The 19610-nt window shown below is 38.1% G+C and overlaps 1 protein-coding gene across 4 annotated transcripts in view; it reads right to left on the bottom strand.

Annotated features, from left to right (window-relative positions):
- GPR1 (G protein-coupled receptor 1) overlaps positions 1–19610 on the bottom strand; it is a 57393-nt gene that overhangs the window by 16262 nt on the left and 21521 nt on the right. The window contains exon 2 of one of the 4 annotated variants that reach the window (XM_036758310.1): positions 14488–14611. The exons of 2 other annotated variants lie outside the window; for them this stretch is intronic. The gene's annotated coding sequence lies outside the window, so the exon portion shown is untranslated. Of the gene's footprint in view, positions 1–14487; positions 14612–19610 lie in introns of those variants that run through there. One more of the 4 variants, XM_036758308.1, reaches the window with a different exon arrangement.

Raw genomic sequence — 19610 nt, 5'->3', positions numbered from 1 at the left:
TCTATGACCTGTTCTTTAACCCACTCATTTTTAAAGATTAGGTTATTTAGTCTCCAGTCAACTTTTAATCTGTGTTTCCATGGTCCTTTGTTAAATATAAGTTTATTGCATTGTGATATGAGAAGGATACACTTTGTTATGCCTTGCCCCACTCCAGTTTCTCCATCTTGCCCCAGCTCACCCCACTGTTTTTACTCCTATCTCCACAGACCCCACTGTTTGTACTCCAGTCTCCACAGACCCCACTGTTTGTGTTCCCTTCTCCACGGAAATAATCCTGCCTCAGCTTGTCCCACTGTTTGTGTCCCCATCTCTACGGAAATCTAATTGTGTTCTTTCCCTTTAAGTACCCTTTCTCTTCCCTTGCTCACTGCTGTTCAATTTGAGTAATTACTCTGAAGAGTCACGCGCTTCAATAAATCCACATCTAAATTTATACCCGGGTCTCGCTCGCTTTTTTCGGCACAACACTTAATATTTCTGCTTTTCTGTATTTAACTATAAATCTTTTATGGCCCAACATATGGTTAATTTTTGTAAAGATGCCATGTACTGCAGAGAAAAGGGCATATTTCTTTCTTGTTTTTGTTGAATCATTTTTCAGTTGTGTCTGACTCTGTGACTCCATTTGGGGTTTTCTTGGCAAAGATACTGGAGTAGTTTGCCATTTCCTTCTCCAGCTCATTTTGCAGATGATGAAACTAAGGCAAAAAAGGTTAGGGTCACATAGCTAAGTAAGTGTCAGAGGTCAGATTTGAACTCAGGGAGAAAAGTCTTCCTGACTCCAGGGCCAGCATTCTATCCATTGCACCACCTAGCTTCCCCATATTCCTTTCTAATTCCATCCAATTCTCTCCAGATGTCTACTTTATCTAGCCCCATTCATCTCCTTGACTCCTTTCTTTTTTATTTTTTGGTTAGATTTATCTAGTTCTGAAAGGGGAAGGTTGAAATCCCACACTATTACAATTTTGCTATCTAAATCCACCTGTAATTCATTTACTTTTTCCTTTAAAAATTTGAATGTCACAGCATTTAGTGCATATTTGTTTAATATTGATATGACTTCATTATCTATGGTACCTTTTAATATAATGCAGTTTTTCTCTTTATCTCTTTTAATTAAATCTATTTTGGCTTTAACTTTGAGATCATGATAGCTAACCCTGCTTTTTTTTTTACATGAGTTGAACCATAATAAATTCTACTCCAGCCCATTATTTTTACTCTATGTATATCCTTCATTTTAAAATGTGTTTCTTAAAAACAACACATTGTCAGATTCTGGTTTTTGATCCATTCTGCTATCTGTTTCTGTTTTATGGTTGAATTCATCCCATTCACATTCAAAGTTATAATTACTAGTTGTGTATTTCTCTCCATCTTATTTTTCCTCACTGTTTATTCTTCTCTCTCTCTCTCTTACCCTATCCCTCCTCAGATAATTTACTTCTGGTCACCACCTTCCTAATCTGCATACCCTTCTAAGAGTCCCTCCCTTATCCTATCCCTTTGCCCTCCTATTTCTCTATAAGTTAAAAAAAAACTTTTTATACCCTGCTAAATATATGTTATTCCCTCTTCGCCCCAGTTTTGAGGAGAATAAGGTTCATATGCTATCTGCCCTCTACCCTATCCTCCATTATTACTTCAACTCATGCCTATTTTGTATGAGATAATTTATTCCATTTTACCTCTCCCTATTAATTTTTATTTTTTAGGATCACCCATCACCCAATCATACTTAACTCATTACAAGTCAATCTATATATACTCCTTCAAACTACCCTAGTAATAATAACATTCTTAAGAGTTACAAATATTATTTACCCATATAAGAAATAAATAGTTTAAACTTATTAAATCCCTTATAATTAGTTTCTTATGTTTCTCCTGATTCTTGTAAGTCAAATTTTCTATTCAGTTCTGGTCATTCCCTCAAGAAAGTCCTTTAGTTCATTAAATACACATTTTTTTCCTTGCAGGATTATACTCAGTTTTGCTGGGTAGGTTATTTTTTGTTGCAAAACCAGCTCCTCTGCTCTTTGGAATGTTATATTCTATGCCCTTTAGTCTTTTAATGTAAAAGCTGCTAAATCTTGTGTTATCCTGATTGCAGTTTGACAATATTTAAATTGTTTCTTCCTAGTTGCTTGTAATACTTTCTCCTTGACCTTTGAAACTCAGCTATCATATTCTTTTTTCATTTTGGCTTCTCTTTCAGGTGGCGATTGGTGGACTTTTTTCCAATTCCTAATTTATCCTCTAGTTCTAGAACTTTAGAGCAATTTTCCTTAACGATTTCTTGAAGTGTAGTGCTGATATTCTTTTTTTATCATAATTTTCAAGTAGCTCAACAATTCTCATATTATCTCTCCTCAATATGTTTTCCAGATCAGTTGTTTTTCTAATGCTATGTTTCACATTCTCTTCTTTATAAAAAAATTATTTTATTTGATTATTTCTTGATGTCTTATGAAGTCATTAGCTTCATTTTGCTTAATTATAATTTTTAAGGAGTTATTTTCTTTTGTAAATTTTTGGATTTCTTTTTCTAATTGGTTGACTTTCTTTTCATAATTTTCTTGCTTTTCTTGCATTACTCTTACTTCTTTCCCTAATTTTTCCTCAAAGTTTCTTATTTGATTTTCAAAGTCCTTTTAAAGCTCTTTCAAGAATTTTTTGGCTTGTTACTATTTTGTATATTTGTGGTGTTAATGTGATTAAAGATCTTCCCCACCCATTTAATAGGCCTCAGGTGGAGCTAGTTAAGGGAAGCTTGATTGGAGGAGGCTTGCTTATAGGCAGGCCCACACCCTTTTGCTGATTAGGTATGAAGCCCTTGGGCCTTAAGAAGGGTATATATTTCCTGAGGGTAGCCATTAAGGTCAGTGAGGGAGAACTGGAAGAGATAGAGAGAAACAGACAGAGAGAGCACTGGAAGGGCTGAGAGAGAAGACTGCAGAGACACAGAAACAGAGAGAGAGAGAACTGTAAGGGCTCTCAGACTGCAAGCTCTCAGAACTATGGGAGGAGGGAACCCAGGCAAGCATACAGTTAGGATTCATGAGTGAGTGTTTATTGGAAGGCCCTAGCAGAGGGGAAGGTTACAGGATGGTTTGCCTCCTTGCTGCGATATTGTGTTTTAATTTCCTTGCTGTTACACTGAAGTGCACTTACTAGTTTTGAGATAAAATTGTTGCTATGTCGAATTGGAATCATTGGTTTTAGGATTTGATCCTCTGGTGTCTGAACAAATGTTTTACTTCTTCTGCCTTCTATATAGATAGTCTCTTATATTCTGTGATACTGAACTATACAGGCATATTCATGGTCACCATCGATATTGTGAATCTTGACTTACTGATATAATATTTCTTTGAGTCTTTACAAGAAGCTGCCTCATCTTCTTCTGAGTTTGAACATTGATCTTCTCTATTGCCATAGTAGCTATCTATGGTTGGGTTCCTTCTCTGTTGTTTACTCATTTTTTAAATGGCCTATTTCTTGACTATTAACTTTATATTAGAGTTGGGCCCTGCTCCCAGGGGGTGGGGGATAGTGTCTCAGGCTTCAGGTCTTTCATGTTCTTGTTTTCTAAGCTCTATCTGGGGGACTGCCCAGTGATCTTAACTAGGTTCTTGGAATTAATACTCACCTTCTTAAATCCTAAATTGCTCATAGCAGCAACTAATCCTCCAAGCTGCATTTTCATAGACAAAAATTTCTGGCAGGGAACATAAGAACTTTTTATCAGAAGGAATGCAACCATTGATTTTGGAAACTATGGAGACCCCAAACAGCAGAGTGCTTAGACTCTGTGAGGAAAAACAAAACTGAATTGTTTCTGCTGTTGTTGTTGATTATGCTGCTTCCATGATGTACCTCAACTTCCTAAGTCATCCTTAATTTGCACTGTCCCTAGGGGACACTTCAGTTCTTGGCTATCTACTCTGCCATAATAAAGAAGTTAGTGGGAAGCTATGCATAACTCATAGTGTAAGATAGGTTCTGATACCAAGTTCCCACTTCTTCCTTTTATTCTAAATCAATCTATTTTCTCCCAAACAAAGGGAAGACCATTTTCCTAAAGAGCAAGAAATAGCTAGGAACACCCCAGAATGCAATGAATTCAAGCCAAGTTCTAGAAGTCATCCTACCCGGGCAAATTGGTAAGTAAACTTTGTGATGGGTGGAGGAGAGGAAAACCTTTATTTATAGCAAGAACAACTAGAAAGACAGGATTTGAATGGTTTTGTCAGCTTAGTTAAGGTTGAAGGGATGAAAAAGAGAGTCTAGTAATTTCTGAACTTTGGACTGATTTTTTCAGAAAGGTTTTCTAAAGGAAGAAGCGTGGGATAAAATTAAATGGTGGCAAAATAGCAAACAAAACGCTATACAGAAGATTAACCTGTTGAACAAAGTATGAATTCTGTTGGCTGACTCATTTGCTGTGAAGATTCAGGCATGCAAAAACAACACCATTAGTTTTTTTGGCACTGGAATTTTACAACAATGATCTCAGGGAGACTCGTCTTACAATTTGAAGGTCAAAGTGTTTCTCAGCACAAATATGAGTTGAGAAAGTAATACTTTTCCTTAGTATCCTCCCTGTCCTGGTATACTTAAGGGAAGGAGCCTCCCAACAGGGTTAGAATATTGCAAAGACAGCTGCTTCCTTTTCAGTCTTTTCTCTGTGGCCTAATCATCCTTTAGCCCCTGTGGTTCCTGAGCATTTTTTTCCTGTCATACAATAATAGTTGACAAGGTTTATAGAGCGTGTTTCATACATTTTCTCATTTAACACTCTTGTGAGGTAACTCTTATCATTATCCCCTTGCAGACGAGGTTAAATAAATTGCCTTTAACAACAACACATCAAATAAGTGCTGGAGATGGGCTTCAAACCCAAACATCTCCTGACTCTAAACTTATTATGCTTTCTGCTACATTGTGCTGCCTATACATTCTTCCAACCATGGATAACTTAGAACCACAATGATCTCACAAGTCCAATGCCCAGATCAGAATCTTTTCTCCTCCTGAGGTTATTTACTGATATTTTTGAAGGTCATATCTTGTATTGTTCCAAGATTGCAACTAATGCTAGCAGTACTGCCTGATTCTCCTATAGCCCATTTGTAAAACGCCTCATTAAAATGTCTGCCTGTTTACCTTTCTGCCTCTTATCTTTGTTTTGCCTTGATTTTGAAATCTAAAGACTAGCCTGTTTGTTTCAGAGAAATATTCCTATATTACCTTCTAACATTTTGAGACTGACCCACTTGTCATAAAGCATTTCTATTATCCAAAACTAGGACCATCCACTTGGGGTTGATTCAGTCCACTCCAACACATCAGTGAAATGGAGCACTGGCCTTAATTTAATTAGCCTGATGAACAAATATGATCTGCTGGGCAATCCTGGTAATACCCCTACAATATCTTATATATCATATACCCTCTTTTCCCTGTTGCTTCCTGGGGTCAGCAGTTTGGTAGATTGACAGATTTCTATTGTGTTATGCTGCCAGATAGTAGTTCATCTGTATTAGGTTTGTTTTTTATAGAGCGGGAAGACACTAACTACAAATACATATATACTTTTGGATAAAGTGTCACTGATCTATGACAGACAGAGAGTATTAGACTAGTCTGGATTGTTTATGGAAGGTGAATACTGGAATGCTTATCAAGCCTTGGAAAAGGCTTTTATAAATGGGTGCACACAGGGGCTTCAGGGGGAAAAGAGTAGGACCTACTACCTATGTCTAATTTATCCGGTATATAGCTGTTTGTACAGAGTTATTTGCCTGTTGTCTTCCCCGCCATTAGATCATGACCTCTCTGAGGACAAGAACTAGCTCTTACCTTTCTTTGTATCCTTGGTGCTTAGCATATAGCAGTACTTCCTAAATGTTCATTGATTGACTGACCATTCCATGCTCTCAGTATTTTGTTGTTGCTGTTGTCCAGTCATTTCAGTCATGTCTGACTCTTCATGACCCAATTTGGGGTTTTCTTGGCACAGATACTGGAATGGTTTGCCATTTCCTTCTCCAGCTCATTTTACAGATGAGGAAACTGAGGTAAAAATGGTTAAGTGAGTTGCCCAAGGTCACACAGCTAGTAAGTGTCTGAGGCTGGATTTGAACTCAGTTCTTCCTGATTCTAGGCCTAACACTCTATCCACTCCACCACCCAACTGCTTCATGTTCTCAGTAACCTCATTTTTTTTTTAGAACAAGAGGCATTCTAGCTCATCACACAGCAGTAACAGGAGATCTGTGAGTTACTTTCAAGAGTTTTCGGGATCCCCAAATGTTCAGCTTATTCTGTGTCTATGCAAGGTTCTATTGGTAAAGGTGGAAACAGAAAGCTACGTGATTCCTTTTGCACTCATCTCAGCCAAGGAGATAGTTTCCATTTCTCTCTACTTAAAAGAGACATTCGATCTGAGACCTAGTGAGACTGGCCTTCATTTCATCCTGATGTATATCAGGCAGAGTAGAGTAGTGGAAAGAGCAGTGATCTGGGTGTCAGCAGAACTGGGCTCCACTTTCAGCTTTGCCATTAACTAACTTTGTGATCTTGGGCAAATCCCTTTCCCATTTGGCACTTAGTTTCCTTTATGTATGTACATGGGAGTTTGCATGGAGCATTGATGGAATTTCCCTTCCTGATTGCGGTCAGCCACATACTCTGGCTTGGAGCTTCATTATTCTGGGGAATACAATGCTTTTGGCCAGGCACGGGTGACTAGGCACCAATGAGCACTTTGGAGATGACAAAGCAGTCTCCTTATTGGCCCAGGAGCAGGAAGAACCAATGGTGCGGTAGACCTTTAAAAGCAAGTAATCCCCCCCAGTTGTCTCCTGCTCTTTCCTTCTTTCGAGCAAACCAAGAGACTTCTTTCCATGATAGGCTGTGAGGAAGAGTTGCTTGGTTTTGTCTTCCATCCTGGTTAACACATGGCCATGAGCACATGACTGCTGAAACACATGTCTTGCCTACATGAGCCTGGGACCAGATCTCAGAGCCATAGTTCCTTCTTTGGTTTTGGGTTCCTTTCCTAAGTATAGGTGACTGAATATCAACCTTGAAATGGAAGTGTATAGACTTGGTGGTGATCTTGTGCAGTCAAGAAGTCTAGAGATTTTGGGCCAATCAAGGGGAACTTCCTGGTAGTGTTTTAATTAGAGAAAATGATCACCAACAAGAAGCAGAACTCAAACCCTGGTCTAAATGGCCAATAGATATGGATTTTGAGAGGACGCAGAAGAGCTGAGGTGAAGGATAAAAATGTCTATTCAGCAATCTTGTAAATTGATTTGTATTCTGATGAAGTTATTTGGAGAGTAAAATTGGGGTGTAATTTGCTGAATCCTTTTTAAAGTCTTTCTGATTTTATGTTTAGCATTTTTGACTTTTCTGTTTAGCATTCTGTTCTGACTTTTTTGTAATAACCTTGCTTGCAGCTGCTGTGGAGGTGTAAGACCAATAACACCAGCATGCAGAAGGGCTGCTATCACAGGTTCTTTGATCTGCTTTTCTAAAGGAAAGCAACTTTAAGGGGTTAACACTCTTACTTTAATTAAAAATACACATATCATTCACTGGAAAGTCAGCACCCTGAACTTCGGAGCAAATTCAAACAGAAATTACAAACAGAAAAAAAATAACACAAATCAACAGACAGGCTTCTAACTGTCTGACTATAGAAATACATACAGTTACCAGAGAGAGAAGCACCAATATCTGGGTTTTCAAAGCTGAAGGGCTCCTTAATGGCTACCCAGAATCTCATCTGGCCAAATCACACTAACTCTCTTCCAGTGAGTGATCCCCAAAGCAAAATGCTAACCTCAGAGTATATATACTGTTTCCAATCAAGCACTCTTGATTCAATCAAAGACTCTTGATTCAAACAAAGGCAAGACTCAATCAAAGGCACCTGACTGCCTCAGTGCTAAGAAGCACTCCAAAAGAAAAAACAGCAAAAAGTCCCACTTTGCTTGCCATTACACTTTTATGTTTAGCATTTCTTTTATGTGTTAAAAAATAAATAGCTGTCCCATACCTGATTCATATGTACCTTGATTATTTTTCTTTTCTTCTTTTTGGGGAGACCCTAGACATGAGTTCAAATCTAAGTTTTAAGTGATTTTCCCTATGCCTCTGAAATGGGGTATGTAATGAGCCAGAGTATAAGAAAAGAAGTCTAACACCTTAGTAGAAGTCAGGTTCCTCTAGGACTGAACTCAGTCCAGACTGCATGCATGGGTTCAGAGAAGAGGGGCTTCTTAGTGGATAGAGGGTACAATGCCCCAGCCCCTCTGGTTTTTCTTAATGTTAGATATATAAAATGAAGAAGTTGTATGAGATGAACTCTGCATTCCCTTTTAGCTATGTCTTCATTTCTATCTCTGATCTTACTCAACCATATGTCAAGCAAGTTTCATAAACAGGAACAATGTCTTCTAGGTCTTTTGCTATCTGATTTCTTCTTTCCTCATACTCTGAACACATGTAATTGACCTGTTCCCAATGGCCTCAGGGCATGGGGCAGCCCAAATACCAAGTGTTCTTCTGGTCACTCTGGCTTCAAGAAACCACCTAGAGAGATCTTGCCATCTTGCCACACACACTCACACTACACTTAATTAGAAGTTCACATATAGTAGACTCACAGAATCAGAGCATTTAGAACACAAAGACTTGTTAGAGATCATCTAGTTTAACCCCCTTATTTTACAGGTGAGGAAACTGATTCCCAGAGATGTGAATTAGCCAAGACCACAGAGGGAGTAAGTATCTGACAGACAAGGTTTTTTTGTCTCTGTTCCTCTGTCCCTCTCTATTTTCCCCTCTCCCTCCGCCCTCCATAAGAGAACTCTAGAAGAGAAAACTCCTTCTACTGATGCATATCTGCAACAGTTCTCGGAGGGCTAGTTGGAGCATTGAGAGGTTTAAATGACTTACTCAGGGTCACACGTAGCCAGTAGTATCTGGGATGGGACTTGAACTCGGGTCCTTCCTGACTCCTAGGCCAGCTCTCTATTCACTCACTATACCATACTGCCTCTCACATATTTGCTTTTCCAGGAATATTTCCTGCAGATATTTCAGGTTTTGCAAGAAGCAGGCTTGTGCAATCAGTCCCCTTGGGGAACTGCATCCTGTACAGAAGATACTCGTACCACCCTGGTGAGTCACTTTTCATAAAATATAACATCTGCAAGAAAAGGTTATAAACATGCAGCAGTACCCAAAATAGTTGGAAAGAGAGCAGAATTATACTAAAAAGAATTTCTCCCTACCAATTAAATTGTTTTTTAATGTTTAAGTTTATTGGCTGGATGTCAAGAAAAGAAAATATTTGGACACACTGACTAATCTTGCTTTTTCCTCCCTTCCTCTTTTCCCAAATGAAAAAGATCCCAGTCTATTTTGTAAAAGTTGAATTTAAACTCTGATATTTAAAGAGTCTCTTCCCTGTGGTTAAACCATTTTTAAAAATAGTTTCATGTTTTATTCTCATCCCTCCTTGCTTCTGTTTACCTGACTTATGATAAGGGGTTGGAATGAAAAGGAAGAAAGTAATTCCGAGTTCTCTTGGCCACACTGTTATGCAAATAGTTGGCAAAGATAAAATATTATGTAGCAATAATAGTCTAGGTTCCCAGAGTAAATAATTTTAATTTTCACTTTCCTTCTTTTTTCACTTCAAATATTATTGTCCACATCCCAGAAAGGCCTGTGACTTTGAGACAATTGGACATAAACCTTCAAATGTGTATAGTTTATGGTGGTGGATACTCATGGATTGGATGAATGGATGGTCATGTAATTGACCTGTTCCCAATGGCCTCAGGGCATGGGGCAGCCCAAATACCAAGTGTTCTTCTGGTCACTCTGGCCTCAAGAAACCACCCAGAGAGATCTTGCCACCTATACAAACCATACATCTTGGTAGAAATGAAATACAAACATTTTATATCTTGGCTGAACAGACTTTTGGAAGGAACTCAGTAAAAAAAAAATCATCTTGTCCAATAATGTTTTTAAAAATAAGTCAATCCAAATATTAGAACAATTTCTAGCAGTTCTAGTCTGTGACATTTTCTCTAACAAGTCAAAGCAAAAAACTCAGAACTGAGAAGGGCATTAAGTTTGAAATATAAATTAATTTCTCAGGCACTCAAGTTCAACAAGTTGTTTGACAATTTGCTACAAGGAAATAGTTCACTTTTCATCTTTTGACTCTGAAACCACCCTCCAAAGTAGCCAGCATAAGCAGTTACAAGGTCTATTTGGGATTTAAATTTTTTTTCATTCCCCAAATATCCAAAGATCATGAAAGTTTTATAAGAAGAGAGGTTTAGAACTGTCCTTAAGTATGTATTGCCACCACAGTGACCTGGGAAGTGCAATTCATACAGCACAAAGGCACCCCTAAAGTTCTTCAGACAATACTTATCATCCTTTTCCTCAAAACCTTCTTTGTAATCAGTTCTTCTCTCATAGCATTATGTCTTGCATTACGGGGTGTCTCTAGCTGCTCCTTCTTTGACAACTTGCCCTATTTGGAATATACATGGTAGAGATATTCCTGAACCAGGTTGCAAGCTCTGGACATTTTCCCAAGAGGCACTTGGTAACACACACACACACACACACACACACACACACACAGAGCTAATTCTCTGCTCCATGCTTCCTTGCATTCTGTGTAGGTGGGTTTCCAGCTGCCTCAACTATACCTCTCTTGAATTTTAACCATTGTAAATTACTCATTAAGGGCCCAGAGGGCTAGTGATCTGTAGAACCTCACACACTAAATTATACAGGTGAAACACCTGTTCAGGTACAATCTATCCAGGTCCATGATCTCACTTTAATACCATGTGCTTGAGGTTCTTGTAGCTGTTGTATTAGGTCAGTCATTCTATTACAGATCTATGTCTGCTGAGTGCCCTGTTCTTTGCTTCTTAAAAAAAATTAAACAGCATTTTATAAACTTTCTTAAGAGCAGGGACTGTTTTTGGTTCTTGTCTTTTTTTATATCTTCAGTGCCTGGAAGACAGTAGGTGCTTTATAAATGCTTGTTTACTTAATTTTTATTGTTGGGGGGAGCAGTTCTGGAAGGAATGAGAAGAAAAATTGGAGGGAAAATATTTTTTTCTAACAGGTTTACAAAAATAGACTTTTTATCAGTCTAGATAAAATTCTTTCAAATTCTGAAATTCTAATTCAATATGAAGCCTGCCTTTGAGGTAGATTATAGTTCAGGTGTTCACTATGATGAACACATACCATCACCTAGTTCAGGTACGGAGGCAAGGGGGAAGAGAATAAGCATTTATTAAGTACCTACTAAGTATCAGGCACTGTTGTAGTATCAATTTAGATTTGAAGATCTTTCCCACCCATTAATAGGCCATATGACCTGCTTATATCACAGGAAGCCTAAGTCAGGTGTGGTAGGAGGAGCTTCCTGACAGGAAAAGGAAGTTATGTCACAGGAAATGCAGAGAAAGGGAGAGAAAGAGAGAAAGGGAGAGAAAGAGAGAAAGGGAGAGAAAGAGAGAAAGAAAGAGAGAGAGAGAGAGAGAGAGCAGTTATGGCTGCTAATGGCCACCGTCATGATTGTTAGAACCGAACAGGCTGACTTAGCTGTACTCTGAGTTTGTTTTGGGAAATACCCCAGCAGCGGGTCAGAGAGGTTTTGGGATGGTGAGGCTCCAGGCTGTGGCATGGTGCTTTAAGTTCCTTGCTGTTATGATAAAGTGGGCTGACTGGCTGTGGGAGCTGAACATTTGGTTATGGGATATGGTTCTCTGACGTCTGAATAAATGTTAAACTTCTTCTACCTTCTTTATGGAGAGTCTCTCATACTTTGCAATACAGAACTACATAGGCATATTCACGATTATTGTTGATAACTTACTGATAAAACTGTGCTAAACACTTAACAAATATTGTCTCATTTGATTTTCACAACAACCCTATGAGGTTGTTGTTTAGTCATGTCTTTCTCTTTGTGACCCCTTTTTGGGGCTTTCTTGGCAAAGATACTTGAGTAGTTTGCCATTTCCTTCTCTAGCTTATTTTACAGATGAGGAAACTGAGGCAAACAGAGTTAAATGACTTTCCCGGGGTCACACAGCTAGTAAGTTTCTGAGGCTGGATTTGAACCCAGGTCTTTCTGGTTTCAGGCCTGGCACTGTGAGGATAGAGTTCCAAGGTAGGTGTTATTATTATCCTAATTTTACAGTTGAGGAAACTGAGGAAAACAGAGGCTAAGTGACTTGCCCAGGGTCACATAGCTAGTAAGTATCAGAGGCTGGATTTGAACTCAGGTCTTAATGGTCTGAAATCCACTACTGTGCCACCTAGCTTCCTGAGTAGGCAGGTAGACCAGCAGATCACAAGGGAGTCATGTCTATCCATACTACATCCAGGTTAATCCATGAGGTTATAGATGAACCTGGAAAAGTGGTTACACATGTACCTTGACAAATAGTCAATATGTCAATATTATAGTCATATTTATAGGACCCCTGTATGCATTTGCATTTGTTGAGTGATGCACATGTTAATTGCTGCATACCCTGAATTTTGCTGCTGTTTCTTGCTTTGTTGTTTAGGTGTATTTGATCATGTATTAGCAGTGTGTAAGCATTGTGGTTTCATTTGTCTATTATGCATTGTGTTGCTGCTTATTTGCATATATTCTAATGCTTAATTTAGCATGTTCTGTTATTTTATTAGGTCTATTGATATGGCAGCACTAGTGTGCATTGTTTTGCTGTGGTGTTTTTGTGTTTTATGGATAATACATATATTGCCGGGATATGTCCATGTATCATATCCTCTATGTAATTTAGACCAGTAGTCATTGAAGCAGCTTGTCAAGTGATGCTTTGAATTCTGCTAATTATCTCTTGCAGGTACTGTGGATGTGTATTTGCTGTGAATGGCACCCTGAAATGATCACCTGGGATAGCCATTGTTGGTTTTTTAAGAGTCAATGTTTACTTTTCGGCTTGTGCTGCATGTTTTCAGAATTCAAGTATACCACTACTGATTTTGCAATAGACTAAAATATTTTCTTCCTCTGGGGAGAAAGACAAACCTTCCTTAGAGAGGAAAGACTTAGGGAAGGGCTGACTTTTGGATGGATTCACCTTGACTCAAAAGATTGCCTTCCTTTCCTCTGGAAACAGGAGTTATGGGTAGGAGAATCCAAGAGTCAGACAAACAAAAAGAAGGGACTGGTACAGTGAGCATGATAGGGAGCAGCTGCTAAGAGACAAGCCACAAGAGCTTATCAGAATATTTGGATTCAAATGATGCTGTGAGAGCATCAGTGCTAAGGAGTCACATCTGGGAGAAAGGGAAAGTTGGTCCAGAGGGTGGGATGGATCTGGACTTCCTAGCAAAAGCTATTCTCTTCCTTTCTATCTAGCCAAGTGTGCAAGTTTGTGAATTCTTTTATCTGTTGCTTCTTTCAATTTAGATCTCATTTACCTACTGGAAGACCCTGTGGGCCAGAAAAAAATGCTAACCCATGTGTGTATTTTATTTAAATTCAAATAGAGGGGCGGGGGGAAAGAGAGAGAGAGAGACAAAGAGAGAGAGGGAGAGACAGAGAGACAGAGAGAGAGAGCTGTAATTAGATTGTACAAACCTGGCTTGTGAATTTGGGATTCGGCAGAAAAAAATCTTGATCCAGTGAGAGTATCAGGTTAAGAAGGATCTAAACATGGGTAAGCTTACTTTCATTTTCAGACCACTGGCTATCATTTTGGGTGGGCTGAATGTGAAAGGAAAGGTACTCCTCTGTGGGAGAAAGTAGGTGAAAGAAAGCCAGTGCAGGAAACTGATCCTCAAAGAGAGAGAGAGAGAGAGACAGAGAGAGACAGATAGAGACAGACAGACAGACACACACACAGATTCATAGAGTTAAGATATTGAGTGCCTCTGATATAGCAGGAAGGACATAGAAGTCTTTTACCCTTGAATTTCCATCTATAATTTCTGTTCCTCAACTTATTCTCCAGTCTACTTCAAAAATCATCAATTCTAACATTCTTGTTTTACAGATGAAGAAATTAAAGTTTGGGAGGATCTTAGTAAAGCTAGGGCAATACTAGAGAAAAAAATCCTGGCCTTAATTTAGGTGTTTTAAAAGTAAATGATCCCTCCCTCATCAATAATCAAAATTTGGATTTGCTTTGCATGTTTCTGGCACAGAGTCTGTGGCATTATAGACAATAGAGTCCTTGGCTCCAGCTGGTCCAGATGAGACATAAATAACAGCCTTGAGTCAGACCGGGCCTCAGGAAGAGTGTGGGACAGGGATGCTTTAGCAAGAGAATAAGAAAGGACCATAGATAGGGAGACACTGAGAAGGTGGATGTCTGAGGGTGTGTTAACACACATAAACACAAGTCATTACACCTGCCTCTTGGCAGAACTCACCTTTCCAAGGATACTGCTGAGAAACTGAGCAGTGAATTAGTCCAGGGGAACTTGCAGATGAATGAAGAGTAAAGCAGCTGGGAGTGGATGCAGGGACTGAATAAGTGGAGTGGGGAACGTCCTCCTATAAAAACACCCGAGACAAATTTGGAAGAAAGAAACAACGGCATTCTTATTGGGGGAGAGAGGCTAAAACTTGTCCCTGGCTTAGCCTTTGTGTGTGAGACTATACCTCATCCTCAGGACCAGTTTGACAGGTTGTAGGGCCACAGGCCAAGTGGAGAAATGAGATCATTTGTTTGAGAAGGCAATGACTGAGACTGAAGGACTAGACGGACATGGCTGTTGAGTTGCTTGCCCACAGGTATGGTCTGAGAGTTCTGGGATGCTTATTCCTCCCTTCTTTTGGACCATAGTTTGTGATCTCTACAAAGATAACAGCACTATGCATGGAGTCTGAAAGTGGCTGAAGCCTCATGTAGAATGTGGGTTCGTGACTTTAGACATAGCCATTGGGAGGCAGAAAGTATGCAGACAGGGTGCTTAGCTTTCAGGGTAAAAGGAATGAAGACAGGTTTTGTGCATCTATAAGCTTCCTTAACTAAGTATTATATTTCCTTTCAATATATTTAGGTCCAAGTTTCTAAGAATAGGTCCGAGGACTGTTCTTAAATTCAAATCCTGTCAAAACTATTTATTTTTAAAGCAAAATATCCAGTGACTTTCCTTCCTTTTTCCTCACATCCTTTAGGTTCAAAGTTTCTCTAGGCCCTCTTCATTCTTACTTTTTTCTCTCACTTTTTTCCCTGACTTAATGTTCTCTCATAAGATTTTTGACTTTTTGGTTCCCCAAGTGAATTTTACTTTTTTTTTTGTCAAGTTCTATGAAAAACCTCTTGGTAGTTTGGTATGACACTAAATTTGTAAATTAATTGATGTTCTATTATAATTTTTAATTGTGTTGGCATGACCTAACTATGAACAATGACTATCTCTTCCTAATAGATAAGGGGTCAAAGGAGGAGAACAGGCAATCTTTTGGGAAAAAATGTAAACTATCAATAACCATATAAAAGAAGACTCCAAATGACCAACAATAACAGAAATACAAATTAAACTAACTTTGAAGTTTCATCCCATACTCATAAGATTGACAAACGTTTAAATGATAAATGATGGCAACACTAATAGACTATTGGTAGAGCCATTGAAAAATTCGACCATTCTGGTGAACACACTAAAATGTTTGAAACCAGACTATAAGAGACACTCCATGGAACACAGCCTTTGACCCAGCAATATTACTATTGGCCCTACATCCTATGGAGATCAAAGACAAAGAAAAAGTTGGGGGAATGGTAGAACCTATTGTGTTATATAAACATAATGAAATATTATTGCACCCAAAATGACAAATATAAAGAATTTAGAGAAAATTAGGAAGATTTATATGAATCAATGTAGAAATAAAGGAATAAGATCCAAGAGAAAAATTAACACAATGACCACAGTAATATAAAGGAAAACAGCATTAAGACATATCATGACTCTAATCAATCTTGACTTCTGATGAACGGTAAACCTTTCTTTCACCAGAGAGAAGCTGCTACAGATGAAATATTAAGCATACGTTATCAGATATGACCATGTGTTCAATTGTTTTGCTTAACTATATTTGTTATAAAAGAGGGCTCAATGATGGGGGGGAGTGGCAACGATCTTTTTAAGAGTATAAATAAAGCATTTATTTAATAAAAATAAAGAAAATGAAGGTGTTGAAATTTGATAATCGCTAAGATTTTTCCTAGCTTTTTGATCTTATGTTAGTAACAGCCAGTAAGCATTTATTAAGTGTCTGCTATGGGCCAGACACGGAGCTAAGCAATGGGAATACAAGGAAAAGCAAAAACATCGTTCCTGTCTTACTTAATTTTAGTGTCTTTCTTCTGAGATTCTCTCCTATTTATCATGTACATATCTTATTCATACACAGTCTCCTTTATTAGATCATAAGCTCCTTGAGGTCCGGAACTGTTTTTACCTTTTTTTTTTTTTGTATCTCCAGTGCTTAGCACAGTGCCTTGCATACAGTAGGCACTTAATAAATATTTGTTGATTTAAAGGAGGTCACATTCTGATTGGTGAGACTACATGCAAATAACTATGTACATACAAGATACATACAATGTAAATGGAAGGTAAAGATGGAAGGCATGAGCAGTATGGGGTGGGGAGGCAGGAGAGGTCTCTTTTAAAAGGTAGGATTTAAACTGAGATACGAAGGAAGTCAGGGAAGCCAGGAAGAGAAGGGGAGTAGAGAAAGTAATCCAGGCATGGGGGACAGCTGGTGGAAAAGCTTGGAGTCCAGGAGATGGAGTATCATGCAAGGGGACGGTAGCTTATTAGGCACGCTAATTGGATAATAAGCTGGAAAGAGACCTGCCTCTCTTTTGGCTGTTGTCATAATGAATAACTTAGTATTTTTAAAGCTGTTGATACTTCTTGGAATAAAGATGTCACATTTTGTATAACAAAAATCTTACTAAGAATTACAAGATGATTCCATTTGACATTAACATAGTACCATCTATCCAAGGATTAGGAAGATCTTATTTTTACCACTGGGTCTTAAATATATAAAGACGTTGAACATTTTTGTGTGTGTGAGTGGATATCACCAGGTTTGTGGATTAGTGGAATAAAATTAGCCAAATTCTACAGGATCCCTTATATCTACTTTTACGAAGAAGAGAGAAACAAAATAGAGGCTTTCAATAGATTAGGTCTTGGGATCTGCTAAGGAGATTAATTTAAATACAAGGATTGAAAGCATAAAAACTGACTTGACTTCTAAATGTATTACTTATTTTCAGTGATATCACCAATATGGGTACTTCCTCCACTAACACAGATTGTAAACTTTCTATAACATTGTACAGTCTTCCTGAATTGCTGTGGCTAAAAACAATCCTTAGCTGGTGGCCAACCTTCCGGTTATGGACACCTTAGCACTTAGCCTTGGTAAGGACTGGTATAACCAGTGCTTGTCATACTGGCTAGTCTTTGTATGTCAGATACATAGTTTGTCACTGGGCCTCTACTCAAAGCCTTTCCAATTTGTTAAGACCTGTTAGAACTTGTGATCTGCTGGCATCACCTTTCAAAATGCAGTACCAATTTCACAATGAAGCCTTGGAGTGGTAATTTAGTGGAGTTCCCAACCTAGTAGGTTAAAATAATAATAGCTAGCATTTATACAGTGCTTTTAAGGTTTGCAAAGCACATTTCCTATGGTATCTCATTTGATCAGGTTATATATTTGATAAAATGCATTCAATTATTCCAACAAGTAGGAGTTATTATTATTGCTAGTAATGACATTTCACATCTTCTGAGTGTTTCTGAACTATATGCATGAGATCAATGGTTCATAATAACAACAGACATTTATATATAGCACTTTAATGTTTGTAAAGCACTTTACATACATTCTCTCTGGAGCTTACAACCAGTCACTTAAAGGGGTAGGCTACACAGGCATTATCCCCATTTTACAGATGATAAAACTGAGATTCTAAGAGGTAAAGTCATACAGCCAACAAGTATTAGAGGTGGGATTTGAACCCATGTCTTCCTGACTTGCATCCAGCAATCCAACCACTAAACCACAAACCTTTTTGAGTATGAGGCTTTTTTTAAACATTAAAATATTTCATGGCTCCTCACATAATAATCGTTGTTCTATTAGCATCATCTGATTTTGAAAATACTTAAGTACAAAATGAAAACCATTGAATTAATAATAAATAAAACTAGGACTTGGTTTTATGAAAAAACCAATAAAATAGATAAACCATTGGTTAATATGATTTTAAAAACCAAATCACTAGTATTAAAAATGAAGATTGAATGATGAAGATGAAATTAAAGCATGCGTTAGGAGTTCTTTTGTTCAATTATATGCCAATAAATTTAACAATTTAAGTGAAGTGAAAGAATTCTTACAAAAACATAAACTGTCCAGATTAATAGAAAAGGACATAGAATATCTAAATAAACCTATTTTAGAAAAAGAAATTGAACGGGCTGTAAATGAAAAGGATTCTAAGGAAAAAGCATCAGGTTCAGATAGATTTATAAATGAGTCCTACCAAATATTTAAAGATAACTAATTCAAATATTAAACAAATTCTTTGGAATAATAAGCAAAGAATGAGTCCTACCAAATTCCTTTTATGAAACAAATATGGTGCTGATACCTAAACCAGGAAGAGCAAAAACAGAAAAAGAAAATTATAGACCAATTTCACTAATAGCTATTGATGCAGAAATCCTAAATAAAACAACAATATATCACCAGTTACTACCTAATTACTTTCATATCTGCAAAAGAGATTAAAAATGGTGCTTACTTACAGATGTGAATTTGCAAGAGTAGTATTAGAAGAGCTAATTAATTCTTTCTAGGCACTGTATCTGCAGTCCAGGTTGCTGCTGAGGTGGAACAGAGTAGCCTGTGTCTAGTCCTTTAGGCTTTTTCTATTAAAATACTTCTTAAAACAACAACATAAATTGTGGTAAATACTTTATAAGAAGAGTAAGGTAGTGAAGAAGAGTGGAAGAGACAGCTAGTCCAAGGAGTCAAGAAGACTTGGGTTTAACACATATGGACCCACACTATGGCCAGGGAGCATGCATGGCCAAGGCAGCTGACACCTCCAAAGCTCTAGAACCATTCTCTGGTGATGTCATCAGGCTGCTCTTAGACCAGCTCTCCACAGAGCTGCTCTCTGCTGGTCATCAGCTACTACAATATGGCACCTTCTTTTCCTGAGTTGCTGCTACTGCTCTCTATAGCTGCCTCCCCCAGAGCAAAGGAGGAAGGGCCTTCTGGATCTTAAACTCTTTTTGTGATGTAAAACCTAGCTAGTTAGAGAAGCCCTTCCATAGCCTGATCTTTGGATCTCTTTTTCTCCTGCTCTCCTCCAGTCCTCTCAGTCTAAACTCTTACCGGAGTTATGGTTTGAAATTCTTTCTAGTTCCTATCATACAGGAGTTAATAGCTCGATTTGCCAATCCTACTCCCATGGCAGCAATAGTGGCTTTTTGCACATGGTAATAAA

Source organism: Trichosurus vulpecula, chromosome 4 (genome assembly GCF_011100635.1).
Source record: "Trichosurus vulpecula isolate mTriVul1 chromosome 4, mTriVul1.pri, whole genome shotgun sequence".
Classification (NCBI taxonomy): Eukaryota; Metazoa; Chordata; class Mammalia; order Diprotodontia; family Phalangeridae; genus Trichosurus; species Trichosurus vulpecula.
The sequence above is the reverse complement of the archived record's forward strand: the minus strand, read 5'-3'. Positions and strand labels throughout refer to the sequence as shown.